Consider the following 16,550-nt stretch of genomic DNA (forward strand, 5'->3'; position numbering starts at 1 on the left):
GGGGAAGGGATGGACTGTGGCTGTGAAGATGTGTGTGGTGTTGCATCCACCCAAACTGAAGATCTCTGGAGACAGAACAGCAGGCTAGAGAGTGCACAGGCCCTGGATTAAATAAAATTTTTGATTTTTTGTTTGTTTCTTTTCGTTTTCTTTTCTTTCTCTCTTTTTTTTTTAAGACAGAGTCTCACTCTGTCACCCAGGCTGGAGTGCAGTGGTGTGATATCAGCTCACTGCAGCCTCCACGCCCCAGGTTCAAGCAATTCTCCTGTCTCAGCCTCCCGAGTAGCTGGGATTACAGGCATGTGCCACTATGCTGGGCTAATTTTTGTATTTTTAGCAGAGACAGGGTTTTACCGTGTTGGCCAGGCTGGTCTTGAACGCCTGACCTCAAGTGATCTGCCTGCCTTGGCCTCCCAAAATGCTGGGATTACAGGCATGAGCCACCACACCCGGCCTGTTTTTTTGTCTTTAGAGACAGGGTCTTACTCTGTCACCCAAGCTGGAGTGCAGTGGCAGTGATCATGGTTCACTGCAGCCTCAATTTCCTGGGCTCAAGTGATTCTCCCACCTCAGCCTCCTGAATAGCTGGGACCACAGGTGTGTGCCACCACACCCAGCTAATTTTTAAAATTTTTTGTAGAGATGGGGTCTCACTATGTTTCCCAGGCTGGTCTTGAACTCCTGGGCTCAAGCAATCCTCCCACCTTGACATCTCAAAGTGCTGGGATTACAGGCATAAGCCATCCTTGCCCAGCGTGTAAGAAATTTTGTATTCAAATTCTGGCTCAGTCATTTATTTGACCTGTGACCTGGGGCATATCATGTAACCTCTCTGAACCTCAGTTTCCTCTTTTGTAAAATGAGGAGAAGGCTATTGGGATGATTGCTGAGTGCCTACTCTTGACATGTGGAGCCCTGACAGTGTTGGCCAGGGTGGGTGGACAGTGTTGTCAGCACCACCGCCTTACAGGACCCTGGGGATGGCGTTCACTGTATTGTCTGTGTAAGTGGCGCCCCCTGGTGCACCAACATGAATGGTGTTTCCTGGAATTGTGCAACATGGCAGACTGGATCATGAAACAGAGGCCGGGAGAGGTTAAACCACTTGCCCGAGTCACATCGCAGAGGTGGGATTTGAGATCAGGTCTGTCTGCCTCCACCGCCCAAGCCTATAACCAGCATGCCCTCCTGCCTACTACCAATTTACCACATCTGCAACAGTTCAGCATCCATGACTACTTGAATGTCGGGAGACTGCTTCAGCTGTGTAACCTCCTCACGTGGCTCTTCCCACAGGGGTGTGCAACAAATGAGCTCACGCCTGCAAAAATCTCTAGCACACTCCCTTGAGTGCGGTGGCCACTCGGGCAGGGAGGGCTGAGCGTAAAAATCAGAACAGTGAAGAGGAGGCTTGCCGGGAGATTGCCCCCACTTGAAGTTAAGTGTGAGAGGGGAAATCCTAAGAGAGAGAGGTGACAGCCCTCCCCGGAGCATTTTCTTTCTTTCTTTTTTTTTTTTTTAAACTTTTTAAATTAAAAAAAAATTTTTTTTAAGACGAAGTCTCATTCTGTCGCCCAGGCTAGAGTGCAGTTAGCAGGATCTCAGCTCACTGCAACCTCCACCTCTCCGGTTCAAGTGATTCTCCTGCCTCAGCCTTCAGAGTAGCTGGGACTACAGGTGCATGCCACCAAGCCCAGCTAATTTTTGTATTTTTAGTAGAGACGGGGTTTCACCATGTTGGCCAGGCTGGTCTCGAACTCCTGACCTCAAGTGATCCACCCACCTCAGCCTCCCAAAGTGTTGGGATTACAGGTGTGAACCACCACGCTGGCCCCCAGGGCATTTTCAATAAAAGGGAAAAGCCCAGGAGGCCTTGGCCCAGAGGCAAAGAAGTAAAGGGAGCCGGGCAAACAATGTAGGGAGTGGTGGGAGGCGTGCTCAGCTCCCAAAAGGACTGCTGGGTCTCCAGATGTATCAGTTAGGGTCCCCTGGAGACAGTCACATGGGAGTGACAAGCAAGTGTGTGGGCAGGATGGGGAGAGCCAGCAGGGATGGCGAAGTGCCTGGGACTGGCAAGTGCAGGGGAAAGACTGTTCTGGAGTCTGAGATCAGAAGCTGTGAGAGAGGGGCTCCCTGATAGGAGCTCTCAATAGAGGAATAGCTACCTGCATCTGACAGCACGGGGCAGCCTCCACAACCTCATGGACTGAGCGCCGGGAGATGGAATGACCCTCCAGAGGGAAATTGATGTGCTCTTACAAGAAGAAGGCGGAAAAAGACAACAGCGGGTCCTTACACAGCCCTGAACAGGATAATTTCTTTTCTTTTCTTTTTTCTTTTCTTTTCTTTTCCTTTTTCTTTTCTTTTCTTTTCTTTTCTTTCTTTCTTTCTTTTCTTTCTTTCATTCTTTCTTTCTCTCTCTCTCTCTCTTTCTTTCTTTTTTTGAGACGGAGTCTCTCTCTGTCGCCCAGGCTGGAGTGCAATGGCATGATCTTGGCTAACTGCAACCTCCGCCTCCCGGGTTCAAGTGATTCTCCTGTCTCAGCCTTCCGAGTAGCTGGGACTACAGGTGCCCACCATGCCTGGCTAATTTTTGTGTTTTGTTTTGTTTTGTTTTTTGAGATGGAGTCTCACTCTGTTGCCCAGGCTGAAGTGCAGTGGCACGGTCTCTGCTCACTGCAACCTCCGCCTCCGAGGTTCAAGCAATGCTCCTGCCTCAGCCTCCCAAGTAGCTGGGATTACAGGCACGCACCACCATGCCTGGCTAATTGTTGTATTTTTAGTAGAGATGGGATTTCACCATGTTGGCCAGGCTGGTCTCGAACTTCTGACCTCAAGCGATCCACCTGCCTCGGCCTCCCAAAGTGCTGGGATTAAGGTGTGAGCCACCGTGCCTGGCCAATTTTTGTATTTTTAGTAGAGATGGGGTTTCATTATGTTGGCCAGGCTGGTCTCGAACTCCTGACCGCAAGTGATCCACCCACCTTGGCCTTTCAAAGTGCTGGGATTACGGGCATGAGCCACCACACCCAGCTCAAACAGAATAATTTCAGAACATGCTGGCAGCTCTCAAGTTTTTTTAGTTTGATGACTATTGATTTGATCAGCTTTTATTTTCCGGGACATTAAATTGTATGGAATTTGGTGGAAGTTTAAAAGGGCACAGATTCTGGGCAGGGTGGGTGGCTGGGGGGAGGGGGCCAAGGGCTGAGGCCATGGGTGTTTAACTACAGCTCTTCCTCAGGTGGCCTTTGTGTTCAAGCCACTGATGCTCCCAGAAGGTGAAAAACGCACCATCCCCAGACTCCCTGCTGTTATTAATCAGCAAACGTGTCAGGGGCAGGTGCGCATGAGTGAATTTTGGGGTCACAGAGGGTAAGCAGGTCTGGCCGGGCTGAAGCAGGTGACCCGACTGTCCGCCTGATCCTGAGCTATTGGATAAGGAGATTAATCTAATTCTGTCTGAGGAGAGGATGGCTTTTTGAGAAAGCCTGGGACTCAGAAAATGAAAGTTGGATTTAGACCTCAGGCTAAATTCCCAGCTCCGGGGCCAGCGTGACCTGAAGCGTGTTCCCTGGGTATCTTTTGGCAAGGCTGTCATTGTGCTTGAGCACCCAGTATGTGAGGGAAGAAAGCACAGAGCTCAAAGGGGCCTGGGAGGAATGGAAATAGGAAATCGGGGCGGGAGCTGGGGCGAAGTGGGGAGTCCATGCCCTCCTCGAGGGGTTAATTAAGACCCGTGCTAGCTGACCGTCATGCCTAGAGTCAGACATTTGGGGTTCAGATCCTGGTTCTGCCCTTTACTCGTCGTGTGACACTGGACAAGTCACTTCACCTCCTTGTGCCTCAGTTTTCTCATCTGTAAAACTGAACAATAGCAGAACCCATCTTGGCCGGGTGCAGTGGCTCACACCTGTAATCCCAGCTCTTTAGGAGGCTGAGATGGGTGGATCACCTGAGGTCAGAAGTTCAAGACTAGCCTGGCCAACATGGTGAAACCCTGTCTCTACTTAAAACACAAAAAAAAAAAAAAAAAAAAAATTCGCCAGGCGTGGTGGTATACTTCTGTAATCCCAGCTACTTGGGTGGCTGGGGCAGCAAAATCGTTTGAACCCGGGAGGCGGAGGTTGCAGTGAGCCGAGATCATGCCATTGCACTCTAGCCTGGGTGACAGAGTGACACCCACTCAAAAACAAACAAAAAAAACAGAACCCATCTCACAGAGTTGTTCTGAGGGCTGAGTGGGTGAAAGTTCTGCAAGTGCTTAGAACAGTGTGTGGTGCATAGTAAAAAGTATTATATGCCAGGCGGGGTGGCTCGCACCCATAATCCCAGCACTTTGGGAGGCCGAGGTGGGAGGATCACTTGAGCTCAGGAGTTCAGGACCAGCCTGGTAACCTAGGGAGACACTGTCTCTACTTAAAAAAAAAAAAAAAAAAAAAAAATTAGCCGGGCATGGTGGCGCATGCCTGTGGTCCAAGGTACTCGGGAAGCTGAGGAGGGAAGATAACCTGAGCCTGGAAGTTCAAGGCTACAGTGAGCTGTGATCACGCCACCACATGCCAGCCTGGGTGACAGAGTGAGACCCTGTTTCAAAGAAAAAAGGCATTATATATAACATTTGCTAAATAAATTAGGTAAATAAGAATGTAACCCTTTTTGTTGCCAGATCTTCTAATCTTTTGAGGAAAGTAAATCTGGAAATCCAAATTTTCATAATCCTATTAATGCCAAACACTCAGGCAGTTCCAAAACACCTTAATATGTTAAATATTAACAAAACATTATGATGTAGATATGGTTATTACTCCCATTCTACAGATGGGGAAACTGAGGTACAAAGACGTCACATAATGCGTGCTGGGCTGGGCGTGGTGGCTCATGTCTGTAATCCCAGCACTTTGGGAGGCAGAGGCAGGCGGATCACTTGAGGTCAGGAGTTCAAGACCAGCCTGGCCAACATGGTGAAACCCCGTCTCTACTAAAAATACAAAATTAGCTGGGTGTGGTGGTGCGCACCTGTAATCCCAGCTCCTAAGGAGGCTGAGGTAGGAGAATCACTTGAACTTGGGAGGTGGGGGTTGTATTGAGCTGAGATCACACCACTGCACTCCAGCCTGGGTAACAAGAGTGAACAAACAAACAAACGTGTTAAAATTATACTAGTTATTGGTAACTGGGATATAGGGTGACCAACTGTTCTGATTTTCCTGGGACTGTCCCTAGTTTTTGCACTGTAAGATCCACGTCCCAGGAAACCCTTCAGTCCAGGAAAATCAAGACTGTTCATCAGCCTAGGTTGAAACCTGGTCAGTGCGGCCCCAGCATCCTGCCCTTCACTACTGCGCTCCATTTTATCTTGTGTGAATGCTCTGGATTTTTAAATGTTGGTCCCTGTGAGCCAAACGAACAAGTTGCAATTCTTGAAAGACTGATGCTTCGTGACATTAGATTTCCCACTTGTTATACAGGTGGGCCTCAGTTTCCTTACCTGTAAAGGGGGAAAATCATAATCTAGACCTCATAGGGTTCTTGTGAGCATTAAATGAGTTCATAGATGCGGAGCGCTTAAAGCCGTGCCTGGAACAAAGAAAGTGCTTTATAAAAGTTTGTGTTCATGATTTGTGGTTGTTGTTGTTGTTGTTGTTGTTTGTTTCTTTTCTTTCTTTCTTTTTTTTTTTTTGAGACAGAGTCTCATTCTGTTTCCTAGGCTGGAGTGCAGTGGCATGATCTTGGCTCATTGCGACCTCCACCTCCCAAGTTCAAGCAATTCTTCTGCCTCAGCTTCCCGAGTAGCTGGGACTACAGGTGCATGCCACCAAGCCCAGCTAATTTTTGTATTTTTAGTAGCAATGGAGTTTTGCCATGTTGGCCAGGCTAGTTTTGAACTCCTGACCTCAAGTGATCTGCCTCAGCCTCCCAAAGTGCTGAGATTACAGGCGTGAGCCACTGTGCCTGGCCTATGATTGTTGATAAATACATTCTCAAGATTCTCCCAGACTTTCTGAATCGAAATCTCCAGCCATGTCTCTGTGACTGGCCCCCAGTAAAAACCCTGGACACCAAGGCATGGGTGAGTCTTCCTGGTTGGCAATGCCTCTGACGTGTTGGTGTACATCATTGCTATTTGTTGTTTTTGTTATTTGTCACTTATAATTAAGTGATGTTTGTAAGACTCCACTGGGAAAGGACAACTGGAGGCTCATATCTGCTCTCTGTGCCTTTAGTCTTTACTGATTTTGATCTGTACCCTCTCACTGTAGTAAACTATAACCATGAATATGACAGCTTTTCTAAGTTCTGGGGGTCCTTCTATGGAATCATTGAAACTGGGGTTGGTCTTGGGCAGCCATCTTGGAGCATATCTATTATAAAAGTTGGGAAAGTGGGAGATTTGCCCCTCATGGTCTTCTCCTTTTTGGGCAGAGACTCCCTGCAGAGATCTCCGTATGCCTCATTTGCCTGAAAGGATATGCCCATCCCTTGACTAATATGTTGGGTATGGTTTAGCTCAAATTAATCCATCCCCAGGACTAAGGAAGAAGTGTAATGGCAAGTGGGCAGGCAACTAAAAGTGACTTCTGTGCTGATGGGGTGGGTGCAGTCATTACCTTCACCTTGCAGATGAGGAAACTGAGGCCCAGAGAGGTAAAGTGTCTTGCCCAAGATCTCATTGCTAGCTAGTGGCAGCCCAGGTCTTCCTGACTCCAGAGCCTATGTCCGGATGCTGTGATGTACCACTGCACCCAGCTTGGTGCCCTACAAACAGCAGACTCTATGGAAATGAGTTAGGGAACCAAAGATGGACGGCAGAGGGCCCAAGAAGAAGAGGAAAGCGGCACCTGTTTCCTCCGAGCTATGCTGGCAGGGCATGGAAACATCTCTTTTTATTTATCAAGAGAAACAGCTTGATGTCTCATTTAAAAAAAAAACAAAATGAGGAAAAATGATTGTTTTTAATGTTGTCTGTGATTTGAGCTGGTTGCCCAAGAAGTGTGGGAGAAGCTCTCTTAGGGTGAAAATTGCTCTCTTATTTAGGAAACCATCTGGATGAGACATTTTAGTTTTGGAGGTGATCCTTCCTAGCTCCTTCCATTTTCCCCGAGCCAATCTAGCAGAATCAGGAGATGAAAAGTGTTTCTTTTTTTCTTTTCTTTTTTTTTTTTTTTGAGATGGAGTCTCACTCTTTTGCCCAGGCTGGAGTGCAGTAGCTCAATCTCGGCTCACTGCAACCTCCACCTCCTGGGTTGAAGCAATTCTACTGCCTCAGCCTCCCAAGTAGCTGGGATTATAGGTGCCTGCCACCACACCCGGCTAATTTTTTTTGTATTTTTTTTAGTAGAGATGGGGTTTCACCATGTTGGCCAGGCTAGTCTTGAATTCCTGACCTCAGGTGATCCACCCGCCTTGGCCTCCCAGAGTGCTGGGATTACAGGCATGAGCCACCGCATCCAGCCAAAAAGGGGTTAAATGTATCAGCATAATGTGCTAACCAGGATTCCGATTTTTGGATGGTCCAGAAGAGTGGGCAGTGTAGAGTTAGCCAGAGTTATTCTCAGTTGCCTCATCTGTAAAATGGGGATAATGTGGGTATCTACCCTGTGGGGTTGTTATAAGAATGTTGGCCAGGTGCGGTGGCTCACACCTGTAATCCCAGCACTTTGGGAGGCTGAGATGGGTGGATCATTTGAGGTCAGGAGATCAAAACCACCCTGGCCAACATGGTGAAACCCCGTTTCTAATAAAAGTACAAAAATTAGCCGGGCATGGTAGTGGGTGCCTGTAATCCCAGCTACTTGGGAGGCTGAGGCAGAAGAATTGCTTGAGCCTGGGAGGTGGAGGTTGCAGTGAGCCGAGTGCACCATTACACTCCAGCCTGGGTGACAGAGTGAGATTCCGTCTCAAGAAAAAAAAAAAAAAAAAAAAAGAATGTTTAAGTAAGTTATTGTATGAAAGGTGCTTAGAACAATGCCTGGCACATAGTAAGTGTTCAACCACTGTTACTACTACTGCTACTATTATTATTGCCATTGCTATTATCATGGAAGAGAGAGATTTTGATTTTCTATGGAGGGGAGAGGAAGCTATAGGGGGTGAGTGGTGATCAGGGCCTAAAGAGAAAGATATTCAAGGGAGAAATTCACTGCCGTGGAGGAAGATTGTAGAACTTTATTAGTCAACTATATTAGCAGTTATGTAGGTTGCTAAATCTAAAACCTGAAAAAGAGTCGGCCGGGTGCAGTGGCTCATGCCTGTAATCCCAGCACTTTGGGAAGCTGAGGTGGGTGGATCACCTGAGGTCAGGAGTTTGAGACCAACCTGGCCAACATGGTGCAACCCTGTCTCTACTAAAAATACAAAATTTAGCCAGGCATGGTGGCACACGCCTGTAGCCTGTAATCCCAGGTACCCGGAGGCTGAGACAGGAGAATTCCTTGAACCCAGGAGGTGGAGGTTGCAATGAGCCAAGATCGTGCCACTGCACTCCAGCCTGGGCAAAAGAGTGAGACTCCATCTCAAAAACAAACAAACAAACAAACAAACAAAAAAACGCTTTATTTCTCTCAGATAAAAGAAGTCTGGAAGAGGTAGGAGTCTAGGACTGTTGGCTACCCAAAGTTATCAGGAAGCCACAATCCTTCTATCCCTATGCTTATTATGGTTACAAGATGACTGCTGGAGCTCCAGCCATTATATCTACTTTTTAGGCAGGAAGGGAGATAATGGTAAAGGAAGGAAAGAGAGAGCATGCCAGCTCAGTCAGCCTGTTTTTAGGAGATTTCTTGGAAGTGTCATTCTTAGGTCCCATTCTCCCAGAAGACCCTGAACCAAAGATCCAGATGCAAGTGATTGATTCGGGAAATGCTGTCAGGGGAAACTGGTCAGGGAGTGAAGGAAGCAGAATGAGGAAAAGGAACATGCCAAGCAAGGGTGCAACTTCAGGGCAGCCTCAGCTGGATCCTTGGGGAGCTTGGGAGTATAAATTACATCTCAGAGTTTGTCCTGCCTCAAAGGAAAGGAACTGGGCCCCTGCATTTCAACCCAGCCATGGGCTGCCCGGAAGAGGTTGGGAGGAAGTAAATCTCCAGGAACTTCTGGCTTTCCATACAGCAGAGGTGGCACCATTGCCCAAATCTATGTTAGAAGCATAGAAAGGCTGCAGATGCTGGTGAATGTTTGCGGAGTTAGTAAAGGGTAGGCATCTGCTCAGGGCATCAGCAGAGCTCCTTCTACCCCACCCGCCATAGCTGCTGGTCCAGATCTTAGTCACATGGCTGTCCATTTCTGTAAAGGAGGCTGGGAGATGCAGTTTTTATTTTTTATTTACGTTTATTTTTTATTTTTTGAAATGGAGTCTTGCTCTGTCCCCCAGGCTGAAGTGCAGTGGCACGATCTCGGCTCACTGCAACCTCTGCCTCCCAGGTTCAAGCAATTCTCCTGCCTCAGCTTCCCAAGTAGTTGGGATTACAGGCACCTGTCACCACGCCGGGCTAATTTTTGTATTTTTAGTAGAGATGGGGTTTCACCATGTTGGCCAGGCTGGTCTTGAACTCCTGACCTTAAGCGATCCACCCACCTCGGCCTGCCAAAGTGCTGGGCTTACAGGCATGAGTCACCATGCCCGACTGAGATGTGGTTTTCAAAGCTGGGCATGTGCCATTCCCAGTAAAAGTAAGAAAAGGGAGGAAGGAGAGAGTAGATATTGAGGAGACAAACTGTCACGCTGAAGCTTCCATTTTCCCTTGAGGAGGAGGCCAGACAGACATGACCTTTGCTCGGAGCAGCTGGGCAGCACACGGGTACGTATACTGCTTGGGGCACCAGGTCTCTGCTGCTGCCTCCAGATGGGCAGCCATTTGTTCTCCCCTGCCTTGCAGGGTCACAGCATGGCCTGCAATCTTCTCTTTTCCTCTCAGTCTCCCGAGCTCTGTGAGCTCTACCTGTTCATAGCCTCGGCTGGGGAAAGTGGGACCATGACAGGGAGAGGAAGGTGGCACATAGAGGGAGGGAGAGAGCTCAGTTCTTTACTTTTTCAAAAAGATGAAACAAGGCTGAGGCAGGAGGATCACTTGAGCCTAGGAGGTTGAGGCTGTGCCGTGATTGCACCACTGCACTCCAGCCTGGGTGACAGATTGAGACCCTCTCTTGAAAAAAAAAAAAAAAAGAAAGAAAAAGAAAAAGATGAGGCCAAGTGCAGTGGCTCCTGCCTGTAATCCCAGCACTTTGGGAGGCCGAGGTGGGCGGGTCACCTGAGGTCAGGAGTTCGAGACCAGCCTGGCCAACATGGTGAACCCCAACTCTACTAAAAATACAAACATTAGCCGGGTGTGGTGGCATGCCCCTGTAATCCCAGCTACTAGGGAGGCCGAGGCAGGAGAATTGCTTGAACCCGGGAGGTGGAGGTTGCAGTGAGCTGAGATTGTGCCACTGCACTTCAGCCTGGGCAACAGAGTGACTCAGTCTCAAAAAATAAAAATAAAAAAAATAGAAATAAAATAAAAGATGAAAGCATTTGGCACAACTCCTGGTGCCAAATTGAAATTAATGCTGGCTTCACTCCCGGGCTGGTTCCCATCACTCTGCTGAAGGCACAGTCTCTGCAGCATTGAACCCAAGAAGGTCACTTACTTGTCACATGGGAAGGTGAGGAGTGGCTGTGACGGTCAGGGCTCCGAAGAAAACTGAATCCAACCCAGACAGTTCAAAAGACTTTAAAGAAGGACTTCTCTTAGAGTGTGGGCAGGGTTAAGGGAACAGAGAAGAGAGGTTGAGGCACTGAGAGAATAGCAAGAGAAGGAAGCCGTTGCCACACTAAAGGTAGGACAAGGCAGGAGAAGGAACTGATGTGATGGAAGCCCAGTGAGGGCTGGAGCTGGGGAGGGGGGCCATATAGACAGAAGCTGTAGCTACATAGGGATGTAGCGACTAGCAGGGACAGGATGTCAAAGCATGCAAGAACTTTGAAAGAAACGTCTCACATCTCTCTCACCTTGCCTGGCTGGTCTCCTGCTGGTCTCTGTCATTGGCCACATTCAACCAGAAGACAGAAGGCAAGGGAGACCTTGAGTGATGTGGATCACACTGTCCACTTCTTGAGACACACAGCAGGAAGAGAAGAGTGGCAAATGAATTGGACAGAAGATGGACTAGACGAGGAAAAACAATATGTACATACCATGCATATGCTTAATAGATGTGGGTATTTTATTTTATTTTGTATTAAACATTTTTAAGTAGAGATGGGGTCTCATTATGTTGCCCAGGCTGTCTCGAACTCCTGGACTCAAGCGATCTTCCCACCTTGACCTCCCAAAGTGCTAGGATTATAGGTGCGAGCCACCAGGCCAGGTGTGGTTATTTTTACGTTTTTCGACGCTCTAGAATGTCCCATGAGTAGATAAGCCATAATTTACTTTAAAAATCCTCCTCTTGGCCAGGGCGCGGTGGCTCACACTTGTAATCCCAGCACTTTGGGAGGTGGAGGTGGGCGGATCACGAGGTCAGGAGATCGAGACCATCCTGGCTGACACGGTGAAACCCTGTCTCTACTAAAAATACAAAAAATTAGCCGGGCGTGGTGGTGGGCACCTGTAGTCCCAGCTACTCGGGAGGCTGAGACAGGAAAATGTCATGAACCTAGGAGGCGGAGGTTGCAGTGAACAGAGATAGTGCCACTGCACTCCAGTCTGGGCGACAGAGCAAGACTCCATCTCGAAAAAAAAAAAAAAAATCCTCCTCTTGTTCATCTGTCTAGAAAACTTTTGTATCGGAGTAAAATACACACATATAAAGGGTCCATATCAGAAGTGTACGGCTGGATGAATTTTCACAAATGAATTGATTATGTAACCAGATCAAGAAACAGAACATCTGCAGCCCTGAAAGCCTCTTGATTTCCCTTCCAGTTATTTCTTCTCTATTCCTCCTCTACCATATAACCTCTATTCTGACTTCTAAAGGCAAAGTTAGCTTCCCCTAATTTCGTGCTTTATATGAATGGCATTTTTCAGTATGAGCTCTTCTGGGCTTGGCTTTTTTCATTCCAAGTGTTTATTTTGTTGATTTTTACTTATTTCCACTTGCCTATGTAGAGATGATTTTACAATCGGCATCTTTGTATATATGGATTTTTTTTGCCTTTGGCTTATTTTCTTTTTCTTTTTAAAAAGTGCAATGCTGTTAATGTAACTTGAAAAATACCTCAGCATTCTAAACATACAAAATAAAGAAGATTCTTCTTCTTCTTCTTTTTTTTTTTTTCGACATGGAGTCTCACTTTGTTGCCCAGGCTGGAGTGCAGTGGCAAGATCTTGGCTCACTGCAACCTCCCCCTCCTGGGTTCTAGTGATTCCCCTGCCTCAGCCTCCCGAGTAGCTGGGATTACAGGTGCCTGCCACCACGCCTGGCTAATTTGTTTTTTTTTTTTTTGAGACGGAGTCTAGCTCTGTCGCCCAGGCTGGAGTGCAGTGGCGGGATTTTGGCTCACTGCAAACTCTGCCTCCCGGGTTCACGCCATTCTCCTGCCTCAGCCTGGCTTTTTTTGTTTTTTTAGTAGAGGCGGGGTTTCACCTTGTTAGCCAGGATGGTCTCAATCTCGTGATCCACCTGCCTCGGCCTCCCAAAGTGCTGGGATTATAGGCGTGAGCCACTGCGCCCAGCCTTTTTTTGTATTTTTAGTAGAGATGGGGCTTGCCATGTTGGCCAGGCTGGTCTCGAACTCCTGACCTCAGGTGATCTTCCTACCTCGGCCTTCTAAAGTGCTGGGATTATAGGCATGAGCTGCTGCGCCCGGCCTGATTCTTGAACTTTCACTGATGGGTGGCTCTTTGCTTTGCTGACAAGGAAGAGTTCTGTAGTTTGTTTAAAACAAAATTTAGGCCAGGTGCAGTGGCTCATGTCTATAATCCCAGCACTTCAGGAGGCCGAGGTGGGAGGATCATTTGAGGCCAGAGGTTCAAGACCAGCCTGGCCAACACAGACCCTGTCTCTGTTAAAAAAAAAAAAAAAAAAAAGCCAGGTGCGGTGTAGTTCCAGCTCCTCAGGAGGCTGAGGTGGGAGGATCACTTGAGGCTGGAAGGTCAAGGCTGCAGTAAGCTATGACTGCACCACTGGACTCCAGTGTAGGCAACAGAGGGAGACCCTGTCTCGAAAAGAAAAAAAAAGGCTGGGCATGGTGGCTCACGCCTGTAATCCCAGAACTTTTTTAGGAGGCCGAGGCGGGTGGATCACCTGAGGTCAGGAGTTTGAGGCCGGCCTGGCCAACATGGCGAAGCCCTGTCTCTACTAAAAATACAAAAATTAGCCAGGCATGGTTGTGGGTGCCTGTAATCCCAGCTACTCAAGAGGCTGAGGTAGGAGAATCACATGAACCCGGGAGGCGGAGGTTGGGGTGAGTTGAGACTGCACCATTGCACTCCAGCCTGGGCAACAAGAGCGAAACTCTGTCTCAAAAAAACAAAAAACAACCAAAAAACCCCCAAACACTTCTCATGCCAGCTGATCCCACTTTGTTCACAGCTAAGAATGGCAGCAGAATGCTGTGTCACTCTATACAGAAACAAGACCACCTGAAGCTAAATAGATGCTCACCACAGAGTCAACAGGTCCAGTCTCACAGTGCACGCCCTGAGCTACCACTCCTCCGAAAGCCATCTTCCCCCACGGCCTCATTGCCAAGTGAGGAACATCGAGAGTTTGTCTCGGTTGTTTTGTTCTTTTTTTACAAACTATGGATATGTACAGTTGATAACTCAGGATTTCTAGCCAATAACCGTATAGTTAACATCGTCTTAGAATTTAAAAAAATGTCAGAAACATCTTTAAATGCCTTGCCATACCATCAAAGGGCACAGAGAGAGGAGAACACAAGAGTGCCTTTGCATTTTAAAAATCTTTGACTTGGCCGGGCATGGTGGCTGATGCCTGTACTCCCAGGAGTTTGGGAGGCCAAGGCAGGTGGATCATGTGAGGTCAGAAGTTCGAGACCAGCCTAGCCAATATGGCAAAACCCCGTCTCTACTAAAAAATGCAAAAATTATCTGGGTGTGGTGGCACACACCTGTAGTCCCAGCTACTTGGGAGGCTGAGGCAGGTGAATCGCTTTAATCTGGGAAGTGGAGGTTGCAGTGAGCCGAGATAGTGCCACTGCACTCCAGCCTCAGCAATAGAGGGAGACTCTGTCTCAAAAAAAAAAAAAAAAAAAAAAAAATCCCCAAGTTTGACTTATTTTCTTAGGATGAATCTCCACATTTAGGTTTCCTGGGTTGAAGAATATAAACATTTTTATAACTCTTGCTGTGTGAGGCCAAAATGTTTTCTGAAGAATCTACACCTGTGTCAGAAGTCTGTCACTGAGATAATGAGTGGCACTTATCTTATGGATTAGTACTGTTTTTACTTATTTTGTTTGTTTGTTTTTTGAGATGGAATTTCGCTCTGTTACCTAGGCTGGAGTGCAGTGGTATAATCTCGGCTCACTGAAACTTCCACTGCCCGGGTTCAAGCGATTCTCCTGCCTCAGCCTCCCAAGAAGCTAGGACTACAGGCACGCACCACCATACCCAGCTCATATTTGTTTTTTTGTTTTTTTCTTTTTTATTGATCATTCTTGGGTGTTTCTCGCAGAGGGGGATTTGGCAGGGTCACAGGACAATAGTGGAGGGAAGGTCAGCAGATAAACAAGTGAACAAAGTTCTCTGGTTTTCCTAGGCAGAGGACCCTGCGGCCTTCCGCAGTGTTTGTGTCCCTGGGTACTTGAGATTAAGGAGTGGTGATGACTCTTAACGAACATGCTGCCTTCAAGCATCTGTTTAACAAAGCACATCTTGCACCGCCCTTAATCCATTCAACCCTGAGTGGATACAGCACATGTTTCAGAGAGCACAGGGTTGGGGGTAAGGTCACAGATCAACAGGATCCCAAGGCAGAAGAATTTTTCTTAGTACAGAACAAAATGAAAAGTCTCCCATGTCTACCTCTTTCTACACAGACACAGCAACCATCCGATTTCTCAATCTTTTCCCCACCTTTCCCCCCTTTCTATTCCACAAAACCGCCATTGTCTTCATGGCCCGTTCTCAATGAGCTGTTGAGTACACCTCCCAGATGGGGTGGTGGCCGGGCAGAGGAGCTCCTCACTTCCCAGTAGGGGCGGCCGGGCAGAAGCGCCCCTCACCTCCCGGACGGGGCGGCTGGCCGGGCGGGGGGCTGACCCCCCCACCTCCCTCCTGGACGGGGCGGCTGGCCGGGCGGGGGGCTGACCCCCCACCTCCCTCCCGGACAGGGCGGCTGGCCGGGCAGAGGGGCTCCTCACTTCCCAGTAGGGGCGGCCGGGCAGAGGCGCCCCTCACTTCCCCGACGGGGCGGCTGGCCCGGCGGGGGGCTGACCCCCCCACCTCCCTCCCGGAGGGGGCGGCTGGCCGGGCAGAGGGGCTCCTCACTTCCCGGTAGGGGTGGCCGGGCAGAGGCGCCCCTCACCTCCCGGACAGGGCGGCTGGCCGGGCGGGGGGCTGATCCCCCCACCTCCCTCCCGGACGGGGCGGCTGGCCGGGCGGGGGGCTGACCCCCCCACCTCCCTCCCGGACGGGGCGGCTGGCCGGGCGGGGGGCTGACCCCCCACCTCCCTCCCGGACGGGGCGGCTGGCCGGGCGGGGGGCTGACCCCCCCACCTCCCTCCCGGACGGGGCGGCTGGCCGGGCAGAGGGGCTCCTCACTTCCCAGAAGGGGCGGCCGGGCAGAGGCGCCCCTCACCTCCCGGATGGGGTGGCTGGCCAGGCCGGGGGCTAACCCCCCCACCTCCCTCCCGGACGGGGCGGCTGGCCGGGCCGGGGGCTGACCCCCCCCACCTCCCTCCCAGACAGAGCGGCTGGCCGGGCAGAGGGGCTCCTCACTTCCCAGAAGGGGCGGCCGGGCAGAGGCACCCCTCACCTCCCGGATGGGGCGGCTGGCCGGGCAGGGGGCTGATCCCCCCACCTCCCTCCCGGACGGGGCGGCTGGCCAGGCGGGGGGCTGATCCCCCCACCTCCCTCCCGGACGGGGCGGCTGGCCGGGCGGGGGGCTGACCCCCCCACCTCCCTCCCGGATGGGGCGGCTGGCCGGGAGGGGGGCTGACCCCCCCACCTCCCTCCCGGACGGGGCGGCTGGCCGGGCAGAGGGGCTCCTCCCTTCCCAGTAGGGGCGGCCGGGCAGAGGCACCCCTCGCCTCCCGGATGGGGCAGCTGGCCAGGCGGGGGGCTGACCCCCCCACCTCCCTCCCGGACGAGGCGGCTGGCCGGGCAGAGGGGCTCCTCACTTCCCGGTAGGGGCGGCCGGGCAGAGGTGCCCCTCATCTCCCGGACGGGGCGGCTGGCCGGGTGGGGGGCTGACCCCCCCACCTCCCTCCCAGACGAGGAGGGAGGACGCTCCTCACTTCTCAGACGGGGTGGCTGCCGGGCGGAGGGGCTCCTCACTTCTCAGACGGGGCGGTTACCAGGCAGAGGGTCTCCTCACTTCTCAGACAGGGCGGCCGGGCAGAGACACTCCTCACATCCCGGACGGGGCGGCAGGGCAGA

This window comes from Pan paniscus, chromosome 10 (assembly GCF_029289425.2).
Source record: "Pan paniscus chromosome 10, NHGRI_mPanPan1-v2.0_pri, whole genome shotgun sequence".
Classification (NCBI taxonomy): domain Eukaryota; kingdom Metazoa; phylum Chordata; class Mammalia; order Primates; family Hominidae; genus Pan; species Pan paniscus.